The sequence below is a fragment of the Protopterus annectens genome, chromosome 2.part1 (genome assembly GCF_019279795.1).
Source record: "Protopterus annectens isolate FY-2018-M chromosome 2.part1, PAN1.0, whole genome shotgun sequence".
Lineage (NCBI taxonomy): Eukaryota > Metazoa > Chordata > Ceratodontiformes > Protopteridae > Protopterus > Protopterus annectens.
Window position 1 is genome coordinate 760,487,825 of NC_056729.1, and position 17,132 is coordinate 760,504,956.

The window sequence follows — 17,132 nt, forward strand, 5'->3', positions numbered from 1 at the left end:
ATTTTAAATAAAAGGGATTTAAATGTAAAAGTTAGGATTGAAAGAGATGCTTTCAGCAACCCCCTTTTCTATATTAAAAACTCAAAGCTACCTTTTGTTGATGTGGATGACGGGATGTTGTTTTGTAGATGTCTGACCTACATGAATTTATAGCATATAGGAGGACATACAGAGTCAGAACATGTTATATATGTAACTTTGTTGTTGGAGTATTATATGCATTTAGTTGCACAGCTATGAGAGCTTCTACATGGGTAATACCATAAGAAAGCACTCACGGTATATTTACAAAAATAAGTATGCCACTTGGACAAATGTCAGTAGCAGTGCTTTAAGTCAGTACAGCAGTGTGTGTCCTGATTTACACAAATGTATCTTCTTTATAGTAGAGCAAGTGGTATTGAACTTGAGGCTTGCTGATTTTATTAAATACGTCAAATAAAGATTAATGTACTGGTAACTTTTAATGTCAGCTGAACTTCCCGGATTAATGGATGTGATTAATACTTTGTGCCTCAAGGCACTTGACAAGTTATTTCTCCTCAGTGCATAACAAATATTTTCTTTTAGAACTAATTTGCATGACATTTTATAAGCTCTGACTTGGTTCTGTTCTTAAATTTATTAAAGCATATGTTATTTTAGAGGACAGAGCACCCACTAGTCTCATACACGATGATATGAAATGGTTTATCTGGCATGCTGTGAACAAGTATTCTGTTTCAGTATGTTGTATTTGTATTTATCTTTGAACACTGCTTTTATATTCTTCTACTTTTGGATTATCAGTAGGTGAAAAATACAGGCTCACATCATGTGATGCATGTCCTGCATTTAAGTTTAGGATTTCTGTTAGTCTGATTTCTTCTGAAAATGTTTTACCCATTTTTAAGATGAAATAAACTTTCTGATAAAGTGGGAGTTCAATAATTTCTATCATGATAATGGGTATTTCACAATGTACAGCACTGGATTCACTGTGATCTTAAAGTTCCAACAAATTTGGACTTGATGTGCCTGTGTTCAGTCTAGGAACAGAAGATGTTGTCCATTAATTCTACTCACTTTGTAGCCTTTCCCACTACCCAAAACTTAATCCACAGCACACAAATCTGGCCTTCTGCAGCTTGTGGGATGCACTAATCACTTTCCAGTTAAATCCTGTCTACAGTGTTTTAGAACATATACTTTTATTTGCAAATACTGCTTCAGAATCTGCTAGAAGCTTTGACAGTTTTTCACTTGCAGTAATATTCTTCTAATGGCTTGCTACTTGCAATTCCTTTATAAAGTATCATTTGAGTTTGGCCCTGCTGGTCGTCTGGCTTCCAAATAAGGCTGGTCCAGGTCCACCACTGTTACAGCTATATAATAGCATTATGTAAATCTTTGTATCTCACAAGCACCTTCATTTTATCCCCAGGATATGACCTTCCCCACTTTTTATTTGCAGGAGAAGTTCAGCCATTTAGTGCTACATCTGAAAACTTATTTTATGATCTTTAATAAATCATTTACAACATTTCAAATATTATCATTTATATTAGGTGGTTCTTATTTTATCAGTTGTATGTTTTATTTTCCTTTCTGAGAAGACATATGTTCAATAAGAACACAAATCATTTTCAACATTTCAGATTTTGAGTAAACTTATTCTCTGGTACCTATCATTTTACACCGAGTTTTATCATTTGATTTGCTTTTAGTGCTTTTCCAGATGTGCATTATTTAGATGACATTTTCTATTTTTTTTTTAACATGATCATCCTTTTGGCCTTTGAGATACTTTTCTATACTTCAAAGAAGATTTTTCTTGAGGCATTCAAAAGGCAGCTTATTCACTAAGTACTGTTTTATTTCATTTCAGGTCACATTTATTTATTTTATTTATTTATTTATTGCAGTTGGTTTACCAGGATATTCCATTGGGCCATTGAAGAACCCGTTTTCAATGGAGTCCTGGGGAGAAAAGCTCCAAAAAGAAAAATAAATGTACATTACAGTAAATATATAGGCACATACAATGAGGGAGTATGAGCTCCAAAAAGAAAAATGTACATTACAGTAATTATAAAGGTACATAGTATAAAAGAACAAAAACAAAACGTAAATGTGATTAACATTTGACAGTGACCATCTTGGTACAGGCAATGAGGGAATAAAAGCAAAAAACATAAATGCATTTTAATGAACAGACACAGTAGATAATTTGAGTACAGTGCTAGTACAGGGAAGGCAGAGTTGGTTATGTGGGGTGGGTACAAGAGCATTCCCATTGAGATGCTAGGTGTAAGAAAAGTGACTTCTTGAAGGCAGATTGGTTGGAAGTAGTGATGTTTGGTGGTAGGAGTTCCAGAGACGAGCAAGGCTGAAGGAAAGGAGGTTTTTGCCTGGGGGATGATTTGGTTTGTGAACCTCTAGTAGATTTTGATTATTAGACCTTAGAGCTCTATTTGGATGGTGCATTTTAAAGGCAGAGGAGAGGGAGGGACAGTTTGAGGGGTTTAGAATAAGCTTGTGGGCTGGATTTAGTTGAGTATAAGCAAGATAGTTGGGAAGTTCTAACCATTTTAGTTTATGGAGGGAGAGACAATGGTGAGTGGAAGCCTTATAGCCTTATTTCCACTGACATTACTATATTTGCAGTTTGTTCTACCATTCAGTCTTGTTTGTTATTGTGGTTGTTTTTCCATTTTTTTAAATGCCATGTTGTCATACAGTACATTCCAAAGCACACCTTTCCCTTTAACAGCTACTAATCCTCAGTCAAACTGTTCATTTGTCTGTAGAATTCAGTTATATAAGTTATATATTCTAAAATGTTTTTTTTTCTTCATTTTATTTTATGAAATGTGACTTTCTGCACCATTTAGGCATATGGATTTGTATCAATTTGCAAACAAGTCATAATTTCTTTAAAAGATTTCTCAAATGGTTTAATTTATGCTTAGATGTTCAGCAGTCCATAGAGCATTGCAGACATTCATTTTAAAAACTGTTGGTGTCCCATTCCTCTTCATGAAGGTCAGATGCATTTCAAATGTTCTGTATATCCAGATATGCTGTTACTCAAATAAATTCATATTCTTAAATGTTCTTTCCAGTTTAACTTCAACTGTTACACCCAGATTGCATTGTAAACAGTTCTCATGTGCTTCTGTTTATTTATTATTGACATTTGATTACCTAGAAAGTCCGATTGAGTAGGAGCTCAGTTTCGGGTAGACCCAGGGAGAAAAGCTCCAAATTATTGCAAAATATTTTAAGAACAATTTTACAGTCTTTAAAGTAATACAAAAATATCTACACTTTAAACAATTACACCAAATTATACATAATATGAAAACATTGGTTAATAATACATATAAGTTAAATGACAATGATGTCACGTTTAGAGAAGTTTTAGCCAGTTTATAGAGAAATTAAAGGTAAGTTAGTATAATACAAACAGGAATTGCAATATGAAAAGAGAGGAAAAGCAAGCTTATGGTATATTTGGAGAGAAAACCAGGGGAGAGAAATTGATAGAAGTAAGGAGCTGAGTATAGAAGGGAGAGAAAAGAGGTATAAGGTATCACCAACATACGCCAGACAGCCAAACAACAGGCCTCCCTAATACAATATGCAGATGACTACACCCTCATTTACACATCTGAAAACATATGCCAGACAGCCAAACAGTGTTGTATATGCAAGTCAAATTTAAGATTATCCTCCACTATCCATAATAATTTACTATGAGAAGTGACTTCACTGGGTGTATTATCAAGAAAAATGGCTTTAATTTTTTTTTTTCATGAGAGGGATTTGGAGAAAAGCAGTAGTTTTTTTTTTTTTTTTTTTTTTTTTTTGGGAGGGGGTTGAGCATAAGCTGTGAGTTACAAAGCCATGTTTCAGTGGCTGTTAAATCTTCCAGAGTAATTATTTAGAGGTGTGCCTTGTTTTCAGATGTGTAAATGAGGGTGGAGTCATCTGCATATTGTATTAGGGAGGCCTGTTGTTTGGCTGTCTGGCGTATGTCGGTGAGAATGTTAAATAAAAGGGGGAACAAGGAGACAGCCTTGGGGTATACCAGTTGTGACTGATAGGTATGGAGAGAGGGTATAGTGCCATTTTACTGAACGATACCTAATGGACAGGTAGCTTCTGAGTCATAGAAGAGTGTGCTGAGAGAGACCTAGTGATGACATCTGAAGTAGATGTTTTCTGTGACAAACTGTGTTGAAGGCTTTAGACAAGTCTAGAAATAAGGAGGAGACTAGTTTGTTGTTATCTGTAGCTTTACTGACAGTAGTTATAGAGGTTAGATGTGCAGTGTTATTATATGGAAAGGAAAGCAGTCATGTTGTGTGGGGGTAACAGTTCTCCCTGCTGGACATAGTATAGCAATTGTTTTTGAATACATTTTTCAAGTAATTTGTTTATTTATTATTAACATTTGATTACCTGTGGGGGGAAATGAGTGCTAAAGGTCTAAAGTTAGTAATGTCTGCTGAATTTCCTCCTTTGTACAGTAGGATACTTTGTGACTCTTACTAGAGAAAGGGAACATATGAGTCCTAGACTGACCTATTTATACAGATTGAGACAGGATAAGCAATACTATTGAATGCTAAATTTCATGTACTCACTGAAGTAGAGAATGGTTTGAGTTTGTTTAAGAGTAGTTTTACATAGGAGGTGAGCAAAGGTTTAAAGGTGAAAGTGGATGTGGTGATACATGGCTTTTGAGCAGGGTTGGGATTAGATGCTGGGGAATCCTTGGTTAGAGATGCTATACTATATATGAAATGAGTTGAACTGTATTGAGATTTTAAGTGATGAGTTATTGGGAGAGGTATTATGGTTGACATTTTAGCCAGGATGCAAGAATTCTTTAATGGCTGTGCAGAATCTTTTTAGGGTTGTGTTTACTATTATTCTAAAAGTTATTATAGGATCGCAGGATCATAGGAAGTTACTAGGCTATTGGCCCTGAGGCCCTTACAAACCTACCCAAGAATTTAGCCCATGTTCCAACAAGTCAGCACCCTATGCCACTGTCCTGCAGTGACATAGGTGGAATCTCAGGGGTGTATTTTCTGTTCCCCATCCAGTTATTCAGGTTGCTCTTAACAAGGTTTAATGAGGTACTCTGCTTTACATGGAGAAGGAGTCATTTCCACTAAAGAGGGAGTCTCTTGAATGCAAATCTGCTCCGCCAACTAGTCCTATTGATGTCCTAGACCAGGTTGAGGTCTCACGTGCAGGTTACTCAAGTGGAGCTTGACTTGTGGATATGCAGCAGTCCCATCAGGGCAGGGTCTGAGATTGCTTTGTATGCCAGACAGAAGTCACCTCTGAGGAGTCTGTAGGAGACTGAGTAGAGGGACAGGGCTTTAAGCCTATCTGTGTATGGTAGATGTTTGAGGCCCTGGATTCTCTGGGTTTGGAATCTCTGTGGTCTCTCCAGCTGCTGCATGTGCTTTGCAAGGTACATGATGAAAGGGGCATTGTATTCGATAATCGGTCTTATATGGAAAGAATACAGTGATATTATGACCTCCTTGTCCCTGGATGAGATACCCTTACTAATGAGGTGGGCCACATAAAAAGCTTTTCATATGATGGAGGCAAAACGGTGGTCAAAAGTCAGTTAGCTATGAACTTGTGTTCCCAAATCTCTCATGACTGATTGCATGCTTAGGGACTTATTATAAATGTGATAATTTGTGGAGATGTCATTCTCCCCGAAAGGGATGATGATGCATTTTCTGGCATTCAGTTTGAGGCCATGTTTCTGGCATCAGTCATTTGTTTGGGTGAGACTCTTTTGGAGGATGTCCACATCAATAGGGGAATTGATGACAGCACCCAGCTTTCAGTCATCTGCAAACTTGGTCAGTCATAGCCCACTAGATTTGCCTGCATCTCTGAGAAGCATATTCCAAACAGCAGAGGCACCAAAACCGATCACTGGGGTACACCACTTGTTACAAGTCTACTACTTGAGGTGGCTTCTCCTATTTTGACATGATGGGTTCTATCTGCAAGCCAGTTTGCTGCCCATCTGGTAACATATGGATTGATGCCTAGTTGAGAGAGTTTATGTATTATACCTGAGTGGGGAATAGTATAGAAGGCCTTGGCCAGGTCAAGGTAGGTGATGTGCACTGTCTTCCACTCGTCTATGGCCTTGGCGACTGTCTCAAAGAAGTCAAACAAATTTAACAGGTATGACCTCCCCTTGCCAAAACTAAACTGTGTCAGTTCAAGTGTCTGGTGGTTGCCAATGTCCTTGTTAATGAGGTCCATGATAATCCACTCCATGGCCTTGCAGATCAGGCTAGTTAGGCTGATGGGTCTATAATTTCCTGGATCAGTGGACACTCCTCCTTTGTGCAAAGGGATGACAGTAGCTGTCCTCCACTCAACTGGGATGAAGCTGGTACTCAGGCTTTGGTTGAATAGGGTGCCTAATGGTGCTGCAAGTTCCTGTCTGAGTATATATTTTTGCCTTCATTTACTTGCTTTGTAATACAATCACAAAGCATTCTGAAGTTTTCAAGATATTGTGGTGTTTTATATTTTTGTCATTCTTTGCATGCCTTTTCTCTACCCTGCATTAGCATTCATCTCTTTTTGAATAGCCAAATTGCATTATTTGGTTATGTTACATGGTTCAAATGTTGTGGTGTTTCAATAAAAAAGTACACTCACATAATTAATCTCCTTTTGTCAGTTCCCTCTCTCTGTTTACATAACAAAATACAAAAATGTCACTTTAAGCAATAAACTTGCAAGGGTTTAATCACATGCACTTCTTACACATTTTCCTTTTTAATAAATGCACTTTTATATATTTAAAACCATCTTGCATAATCTGAGCTTGTGAATTCCTTTACCAACTATCTGCATTTATTTTTGGTTTAGTAATGTAAATATTCACAGACCTAAAGGTTAATTCATTTTGTTTGCATTGTTACACAAAAAGTCACTTTAGTTGCTTCAGTAGAATTGTTCTGTCCAAGCATTACATAGTATGAATTGTTTGGCCAAGCAATCACTAATGCATTCCTTTTGTTTACGCATGTGTGCCGTTTTCATTTAATTCTTCCCAGAAATGCATTATTCACATACTTCACATCACCATCATGGATGGCAGAATGTTTTGATTCACCTGCTGGACCACTCTATTTATGTTATTTCAGGAACTGTTACTTTTTCTAAGCAAAGGTGGTCTGCACATATGGACCAGTCTATTTACAAGGTTCTTGTGCTATTATGCAACATATCATACCTTCCTATAAAATAAAAACATACCCCTGGATTTACTAGTCCTGCACAAAAGCAGCAGTTTAAGAGGAGGATGGCAGCGCACCATGCATATTAATAAAGGCGTGCTGCTTGAGCTCCAAATCCTACACAGAGCATGGATGAGTGGAGGGGGCATGTCTGAGAGCAGAGCTCTCACAATATACACACCCCTGCAATGAAGGACTGTAGAAAGTGTAAATAAATGAGCGAGACCGCTCATAGGTGTCCGCATATCCCCACCAACAGTCCCCATGTGTAACACAGCAACAGGACATAAATATAAAAAGAAGAAACCCCTTTATTTTTTTTTAAAACTCCGAGTACAGCTAACCGTAGGGGCGCGGGTGTGCCCATCTCTTAGCTATGGTTGAAGCAGCTTAAAAGGCTGAACAGGATAACAAGGAAGATATATGCAAATGAAGCAGCACAGCAATAGTGCAGTGGTCAGAGCATCTGCCTAATGAGCAGGCATTCCTGGTTCGAGTCCCACTACAGCACATACCATTTTCCATGTGAAATCTGTATATGAACATTTCTTTACAATTTTTTGCTGTATAACCTACTAAATAACATTTAAATGTGAACTGGAATACAGCATTAAATGCACATGCAAAGTGTAACTGTCATAATGAATAAGGCACTAGTAAGCAGGTTTAAGCACAAATAAGCAGTAGTAAGCATATATAAGCACTAGTAAGCATCTTTAAGTGTGTTTGCATGGGGGTAGGCATTGCCTACAAAGATTAAGCAAAGTAGAAGCTAAGTGAGTGTAAGAAACTGTAACCGGTGGTTAGCATTGCTTATCTCTGTGCATATCCGTGCACACCCACTTACAACTGCTTTAAAGTGCCTTAATTACTCTGTACCCAATGACCCATGTTCTGCCCAGCAAGAAAATAAATAGCTTCTGCAAGGCTCGAACTCAGGACCCTGCACACCACAGTCACAGTAGTTAACTACTAAGCCATCATAGCAATGCATGCAAATGAGGTATCAGCAAACTAATCCTCAACACAGGAAAATCAAATCAAACATGTGAACTGAATCTATGTACAGTGTGATGTTGTATAACCTGCCACAGAATATAAATATGTGCACTGGGTGCTGCAGTAAACATAGATTTGAGGTGTTATTGTAATAAAGTGTAGAAGTCCCCATCTCCCCATACAGTGTATGTACACATGAATCATGGATACCAGATGCATATATAACCTGTAATGAATGATAAATCACTGCCAAAAGGCAAATATAGTGTTAATTAACTATTAAGCAATGCTAACCGCAGCACAGCTCAACTTAGTAAGTGTAAGTAATGTGTAGGGGAGCCAATTCAATCTGCCCAGTGGTATACCTCCTTAAGCAATACCAACCTTAGGTAAGCAGGTGTGCCCATAGCTTAGCCTTCTCAAAACTGGCCAATCACGGAAAAGTGTGGGAAATCGGCCCTACTTAAACCCAAGAGGTGAGAATACAGCTCATAACTGGTTGCAGATTCCCCTTGCAGGCACTATGGCAGTAAGGGGAGAAGGAGTGCTCTTCTGGGCACAGCGCTGGTGCATCCAGGAATCCAAGGTCATGGCTGGACTCCTAGTTAAAGACCATGCACAGAGACTGCTGCAGGGTCAGTACCAGGGCTCCCAATATAAGGCGGAGGCCTGGGACAGTCTCGCCTGTGACCTCACCAGTGCCACAGGCATACCCCAAACCGGTGAGCAGATCAGGCACCACTATACCGACCTGAAGTGGTGGAAGAGGGACCTCTTGGAAGAGTGGCTCCAAGAGGCTAGAGCAGCAGGGGATGTCTCAGCCGTGTGTAAGTATCAGTCCATGACCTGTTTAATAATTGCCACTCAGATATATCATGGATAGGTATGGTTAAAAATTCCTCATATGTCCCCCACAGCTGCAATTGAGCGGGCAGTGAACCAGGAGGCCCACATCAGCTGCCTGGCATGGTTGCGATGCAAGGCAGGTCAGTAATACTCATGCTTTTACTGCCATAGGAAATAAAAATAAAAGTAGTAGTAAAGTAAGTGCTAGTATAATACCTGTATTGTTCAAGGCAAGTACTGCATAAAGTAGAGAATATGACAGGAAGAGTCTCATATTGTTAGTATGGTAATAAAAGTGTAATACCCAGACAAAACAGGTCCAACTGCTGGACTATATATCTATATTCTCGTATCATATGGTAATGTAGATTTGCAATCATGTAATAGTACTGTTGTATTAAGCACTGTTACCCACACCATGCACCATAAATCAAATGTGTAGGAATGCCTGTATATGAGAGGTGTAATCCTCAGAGGCCATTTAGTACAACCGAGAGACACATAGACAGTAAACAGGAAAAATGCAGACAACAAAAACTGAATAACACATGTAACTGGGATGTGAAGTGTTGTTCTTTTAGCACACACAGCCACGGTTTGAATCCTGCAAATGGTAGTAGTCTGCATACAGAATGATACCACACAACTGTACAGATATGTCCAGAATGTCTATTAAACTGGCCCATATCTATTGCCTATCAACCTACCCCGTGGGAAATCAGTGGGATGATCCCAGACGTATAGGCAGCAAACAGGAAATACAACTGATTGACACACATCTATGACAAACATCTGACAGACTAGCAACTCCCCAATACCTTATATGACTAAGAAGCCACATATGTCCCATTTACACCCCAGCTTGTTAAGCTGTGGTCAGAGTGTGTACAGTAACTGAGTGAGTAGTATGTGCAGAATACTAATGTGTAATCCGGAACTTTGTGTGGCAACAGTCAGGTAGTGCTAATAAACATTGCTTCCACAGGTATGTTAGATATGAACAATGTACTGATAGATACAGACAAATATAACCTGTACTGGTACTGTCCACCCTGGTATTGTAGGGGATTGTGAATGTTTCAGTTTCTCCAAATAAAAAAGTATCACTGGTCACTGTCACCCACACTGTGGTACATAATATAACTGTGTAGGAAAGCATGTATATGTGTATATCAGGTCACTAAAGGTGGAAGAGGGCAATATTCTAGACATGTCCAGGCACACCAGCATGTCATCAACACATGGCCAGAGTCTGTGCACAAACAGTCAGTGTTAGCAAACATTCTCTCCACAGGTATACCAGGTAAGAGGTGTATGCTGCAGGTAAAATCGGTGCATGTGTAATGATACTGACAGCCATATCAGTGTCCAGTATAGGTCTATAGGGTAGTGTAATAAGACTTGTAAGGTACAGATAACAGCACTGACTAGGAAAGTAATGTTGAGTACAGGAATATACTACTTGTTAATTGACATCTTTCCCTCCCCCATCTTATCTCCAACAATAATCAACATACCCACCCCAACTGGTATGTACTGACTCTGATAATGGCCAATCAGTTGATAAAAATTCAAATGGTTCCCATGCATGTGCCATATTGAATTATTCCAACATTGCTGGCATGGTTCCATCAATGTACCTGCATGCTGTTCTTACTACAACTGTGGTCCCATATCTCCATGTGTTCTGTTTGCTATGCAACTGTTCCATATCTGGTGTCTGGGTTAATGGGAATATCTATGCATGCTGTATTACCTAACCCTGGAATGTATCGACTATTACTAACTCATATATGATGTTGAAATCTACACATTATAGCATGCTTGGGAAGGCCAGTCCCAGCGGACCCACCTGCCCCACCTCAGGTGGCTGAGGCACCAGGCACTAGCATGTCTGAGGCCCAACCCCACACCTCCCTGTCCATTGGTCCTGCACCACCTTTGGGTGGAACCACCTCAGGGAATGGGACTTGTCCTCCCCTGGGAGTGGGCGTGGACAGGCACCTGTCACCCGTCACCAGGATGGGGTTGTTGTGTGCAGAGCAATCAACGAGCAGTTTGGTGATTTCTACGCCAGCTTGAGGGCCACATGTAGCAATTAGAGGGTCAGGCTGGCTCTGCAGCTCGGCCCCCAGCACAGCCACCTTTGGAGCTGTGAAGGTGCAGTGGTGACTGCCCATGAGTGGGGACCTCAGTCCCACTGTTACCACTAGAAGGCTTATGGACTTCCGATATCCCAACAACCCACCCATCATGGTGTCTACTCCCAAATGCATCATATACCACCCCTGTATGTGTCTTGTGTGTCTTGTCTGTTAACCTACCTAACCTACCTCCCCAAATAGACCTACTACCCCTCTCCAACATCCTACTCTCACCTGAAAAAAAAGGGCAATCTGTTCCCACAAAAATCTCACCCCATACATAGCTGTCCATTTTGCATGTGTCCAGTGTCACATGTAATTTGGTCTAATTGGCATCACAATGAATTTTATGTTGTCCTCACCCCTCTCCCAGGGGTTTGAGGGTCCAACTCTACCTCCTAATTCAGTGCATATGCACAGCTGTTGCTGTAGAAGAAATGGGGAGCTATGGACCTATCCTACACCCTTCCTGCACATGCCTAGCTATTTTCCTTACTGTCTTACCCTCTTTGTGCCCCTTTTTCATCACTTTCCTATCAACCCTTTGTTATTTTCTTTTAAAGAAATTAACGTGGGGGTAAACGTCAGTACGCACTTGTAAGCAGCAGTAAGCAGGTTTAGGCGGGTTTGCACGGGGTAAGCAATGCTTACACAGGTTAAGCAATATAGCAGCTAACTGAGTGTAAGACACTGTAACTGGAAGTTAGCAGTGCTTACCCCCACGCAAATCTGCGCAAACATGCTTACAATTGCTTTAAAGTGCCTTAATCACTCAGTATCCTCAGTGTACATCCTTTTAAATCCTCTAGGTTGTACTGCACATTGCCATTGTCGATTACTTTTTTTTTACTATGATAATTGCTATTTTTTTTATTATTATAATATCTGATGATTGTGTATTGTTTGTACTTATACTTTAAATTGTATCATGTCTTTGGAGCTTTTCTCCCCGGGCCTCTGCTGAAAATGGACATATATCCAGTGAGACTAGCCCGGTCAACAAATGTAAAATAAATAAAATAAAATAAATAGTATCCAGCCGCCGGTGTTCTCCCCAGCAACAAAACAACCTCTGCAAGGGTTGAATTCAGGACCCTGCACACCACACATAAAGTGATTTACCACTAAAACATGGCAGATATACATAACCCTGATGTTTTCACAAACATATCCAGCACAATCAGTCAACAGTACAGGAAATGTAGTAATATCATACCACACAAGCTGTTAACGCAAGAAGTCTGGACAGAGTGTGCAAACATGTGGGTACACATAGGGATATATGTCAAATACTGTTGTAATACATGTAAAACATTGCTAGTTACACAGTTATAAGTATAAGAACACATATATAGAAGGACATGAAGTCTGAAACACAAAAGTGTCGGCACTATTTACTGATGTCAATGCTGCAATCATCCAGGTCAACTGCCAAGAGAATGAGGTACAGTCCTAAAATATGAGCCAAACATGCATGGCCATATGGACAGATATATAGTGGTACATGTATATAGATATATATATATATATATATATATATATATATATTTATATATATATATATATATATATATATAACTCAAATTGTATATATAGATAAATTGTATATGTATATATATATATATATATATATATATATATATATATATATATATATATATATACTGACATATATATGTAGACTTATGTGTACAGATGTATGCATGAAGAGAGAGAGAGGTATATATAGCTGTTTAATTTTATATATGTATATATATATATATATATATATATATATATATATATATATATATATATATTATATATATATATATATATACACACACACACACACACACACACACACACACACACACACACAAACACACATATACATCTAGATGTTAAAGTACATTTCCTGTACAGTTGAATGATTGTACTGGATGATATGTTTCTGAAACCATCAGACTTATGCTCATCTGTCATGGCTTAGTGGTAATTCACTTTGTCTATGGTCTGCAGGGTCCTGGGTTCAAGGCTTGCAAGATCTGTTTATTTTGTTGTTGGACAGAACACGGCACGTTGGATACAGAGTGATTAAAGCACTTTAAAGCAGTTGTAAGCGGGTTTGCATGGGTTTGCGTGAAGCTCAGCACTGCTAACCTCCGATTACAGTGTCCTACACTCAGTTAGCTTTTAAATTGCTTAACCTGTGTAGGCAGTGCTTAGCTCCACGCAAACTCATGCAAACCTGCTTAAAACTGCTTTAAAGTGCCTTAATCACTCTGTATCCAACGGGCCGTGTTCTGCCCAGCAACAAAAGAAACAGTGTTTGCAAGGCTCAAACCAGTGACCCTGCACACCCTAGAAAGAGTGATTTACCACTAAGACATGTCAGATACAAAGAAAGGTCATGTTTTCAGAAATATATCATCCAGTCTTATCATGCAACAGTACAGAGAATGTATACAAACACCTAGATGTCTGTGTGTGCAACTATATTAATATATAAACAGATACAACATATCTATATGTGTGTAAATATATATATATATATATATATATATATATATATATATATATATATATATATATATATATATATATTCGCGGTGGTGGTGCTGCTGTAGTGTTGTCGCCTCAGAGTAAGATGCTGTCCGGTTTGATTCTCAGCTAAAGCGTCTTCTGCGTTGAGACATGCTTGAATGGGCGTACCTTTTTTGAAGGTTGTGTGTCAGGGCTGGTAACTCGGCACGTAAAAATCAGCTGCCAATCATTAGCAGACTGGACTTCCACTGTGGCGACCCCTAACCGGGAAAAGCCGAAAGACGCAACATATATATATATAAATATATATATATATATATAAATATATATATTTCGAACACTATATACATATATATCAACATATATGCACATATATACACGCATATACCTAAATTGACACATATATGTGTCTACACCTATATGTCTACATATACACAGCACGTTACATATGTTTACGCAGATATATATATCTATGTAGGTATATACGGACATAGTTATATAGATGTTAGCAGATATATATATCTATATAGATATATATGGCCATACATCTGCAGATAGCAATGGCAGATTAACAAATACACATATGTCCACATGCACTGTTAATGGGATTGAGAGGCCCCACACACTATACATCTCATATGAATAGGCATTCCTCCCCACAGCCAAACACGTGCGCCCTGCAATACACTACCAAGTACAGTCTGCCACTCATAAGAAATGTAATATGTGGAAGCCATCAACATCCCCTAGCTACAGAGACACAGACACAGATATGCAGATATTCACACACACACACACACACACACACACACACATATATATATATATATATATATATATATATATATATATATATATATATATACATGTGACTACACATAAACACACAGATATATGTACAGTAAGATACATATGTATAAGATGCACACAAAGCCACTATGCCTACAGTTAACACCTGAACAACTGGACACTGTATGGGCCACCCATACAAATGCCAATCGTTGCTTGCAACATATACCCATAGAGAGGTCATAGGAAACAAACCACACACAGGTTTGCAGAAATGGGAAACATTTCATTGTGTACTATTACTGTTCTATATGCCATGTCATATAGCTGTTCAGACACTGACAACCATATGAGCAGAGTACTGCAACTGTGAAACAGTTACACTAATACAGTAGTCTGGAAAGGCTCACAACTGCTGCTGTCCAGGTCAATCCCTTCAAATTGTACAATAGTGAACACAGACTGGGACACAGGATACCAAACAATCAACAGTATGTACTGCAGGTGTGTAGTTCAGCAGCCTCTATCTACACTCTGTACAAACTCAGTGGGTGGTAAAGACATAATGTGATTACATGGGTTGTCACTGTTACATAACAAGGCATAACTGACACCATCACGAGCACACCAACAAACAGAACAGTCTGTATGGCAGGAGGCAGTAGGCTAGCAGTACCCCAATTCATGTAAGTAAAGTAGATATAAGTGAAGTATATGGTACTGTACATCCAGTACCTTGCGGCAGTTCACCCCTGATACCCCCACATTTTATAACAGCCTAGGTCATTTATGGTGCTCCCCACCTAGACTCAATAATACAGGGCCATATACCACTGTTACATACACTGGATGCTGGAGTGCATAAGGGCACACATGTATTGTGTAGGTGACGCTCACACATATATGGCCCCAGCCCCACTGTATGTGTGGGCATACAACAGCAGTGGACTAATGGCAGCAATGGCAGTGTGATATACTCACAGCCCACTACAGAACAACCCCCAACAGCATGACATATGTGCAAAGTTTGGTATGTAGATGGAGGCAGAGGCTGAAACAATGGCACATATGTGGAACACTGTTACCATACACTAAACAAGTTGCTGGTGTTACAGGATAGTCTGCAACATACCCTTAGTCAGGGAATTGAGGTTAGAAACAGAAATGGATGCAGCCATGTACTGATAGCACTCAACACACACAAACTGCCAGTGTAATATCTGACACAGGTCCTGTGTGGTGGATGGACAACACATGATAGGCATACCTCTATCCAGCAAGAGGACAGGCCCACAGTAGTGAGCTATGCAGACAGACAGCATTCCAAGGTAAACTAGTATGTATACACACATGCACCCTGTAACACCAGTACTATACAAAGCATAACACTACTCTACTCACAGTCTGACTGTAGTTCCTGATCCTCCTACAAATATGTGGCCACCATGAGTGTGCAGGTTCTCCTATAACAGGTATTGCTACCTACTGTCTGTAACACTGATGCCCACACACAGGAAGGATATCCATCACACGGGAAATGTAAAGGGACTACGCTCACATGCTGTAGGGATTGATAGTGGGTGGTTGCCATGACAGTGGTAACTGGAAGTAGTACACATGTGTAATTATATATATATATATATATATATATATATATATATATATATATATATATATATATATATATATATATATATATATAGCTATCTGGATAAGTATATGTACATATATTTCCACCATATGTCCTGGACATGGAGTGTACCCCTACCCCAGCCCCTATAGTCCCAAAGTCATAGTGCAAGGGTATGTCAGGTATGTATAGCAGGTATATTAGTAGACTATTGCTACTCTCATTGGGATTGTCTTCACAGACATGGTGTGTGTGGAAGGTCACATCTGCTTATAACATGTGTGCCATTGGCTACTGACAGACATCCTAAGGAAATCATTGTAAAGTACCGCCACTAGCATGTAATGCCCCTGTGAAGTGCAGCAAAGATATTGGCCAATATATGTAAAACTTTGGACACACCCTGTACAGTCCCGAGGTATACACATAATCCCTTAGTGCACAACATGTTTATCAGGCCTGACAATATGGATGTAGACAGCCATGTAGATGGGTATAACACATAACGACTGGTATACATTTACCACCATAGGTTTTGCATTCACACACTCCTGTCTGCCTGACACAGAATGACTGCTGGTACAGGGGTACCATGGACACTTACTACCCACTAGATATTGAGATACATCTGTACATCATCCCACTGCTCTGTCTGACATACATGATTGCTAAGGGAGGCCCGGCAGCAGTACATCTGGAAAGTATCTGCACATGACATCTCACTGTGTAAGTTCACTAAGCTGCTAGACATGTAACAATGCACTGTGCAGGCTACAGGTAGACTGTCTCAACACTGGCCTACATCTCCTATGGGGGAATGCACATGTACATGAATATGGAAAAAATATAGCAGGCTCAACAGGCATGTCACAGCACAGGGTAAGATACACATGTGTGAAAGTGCATAACCACTAC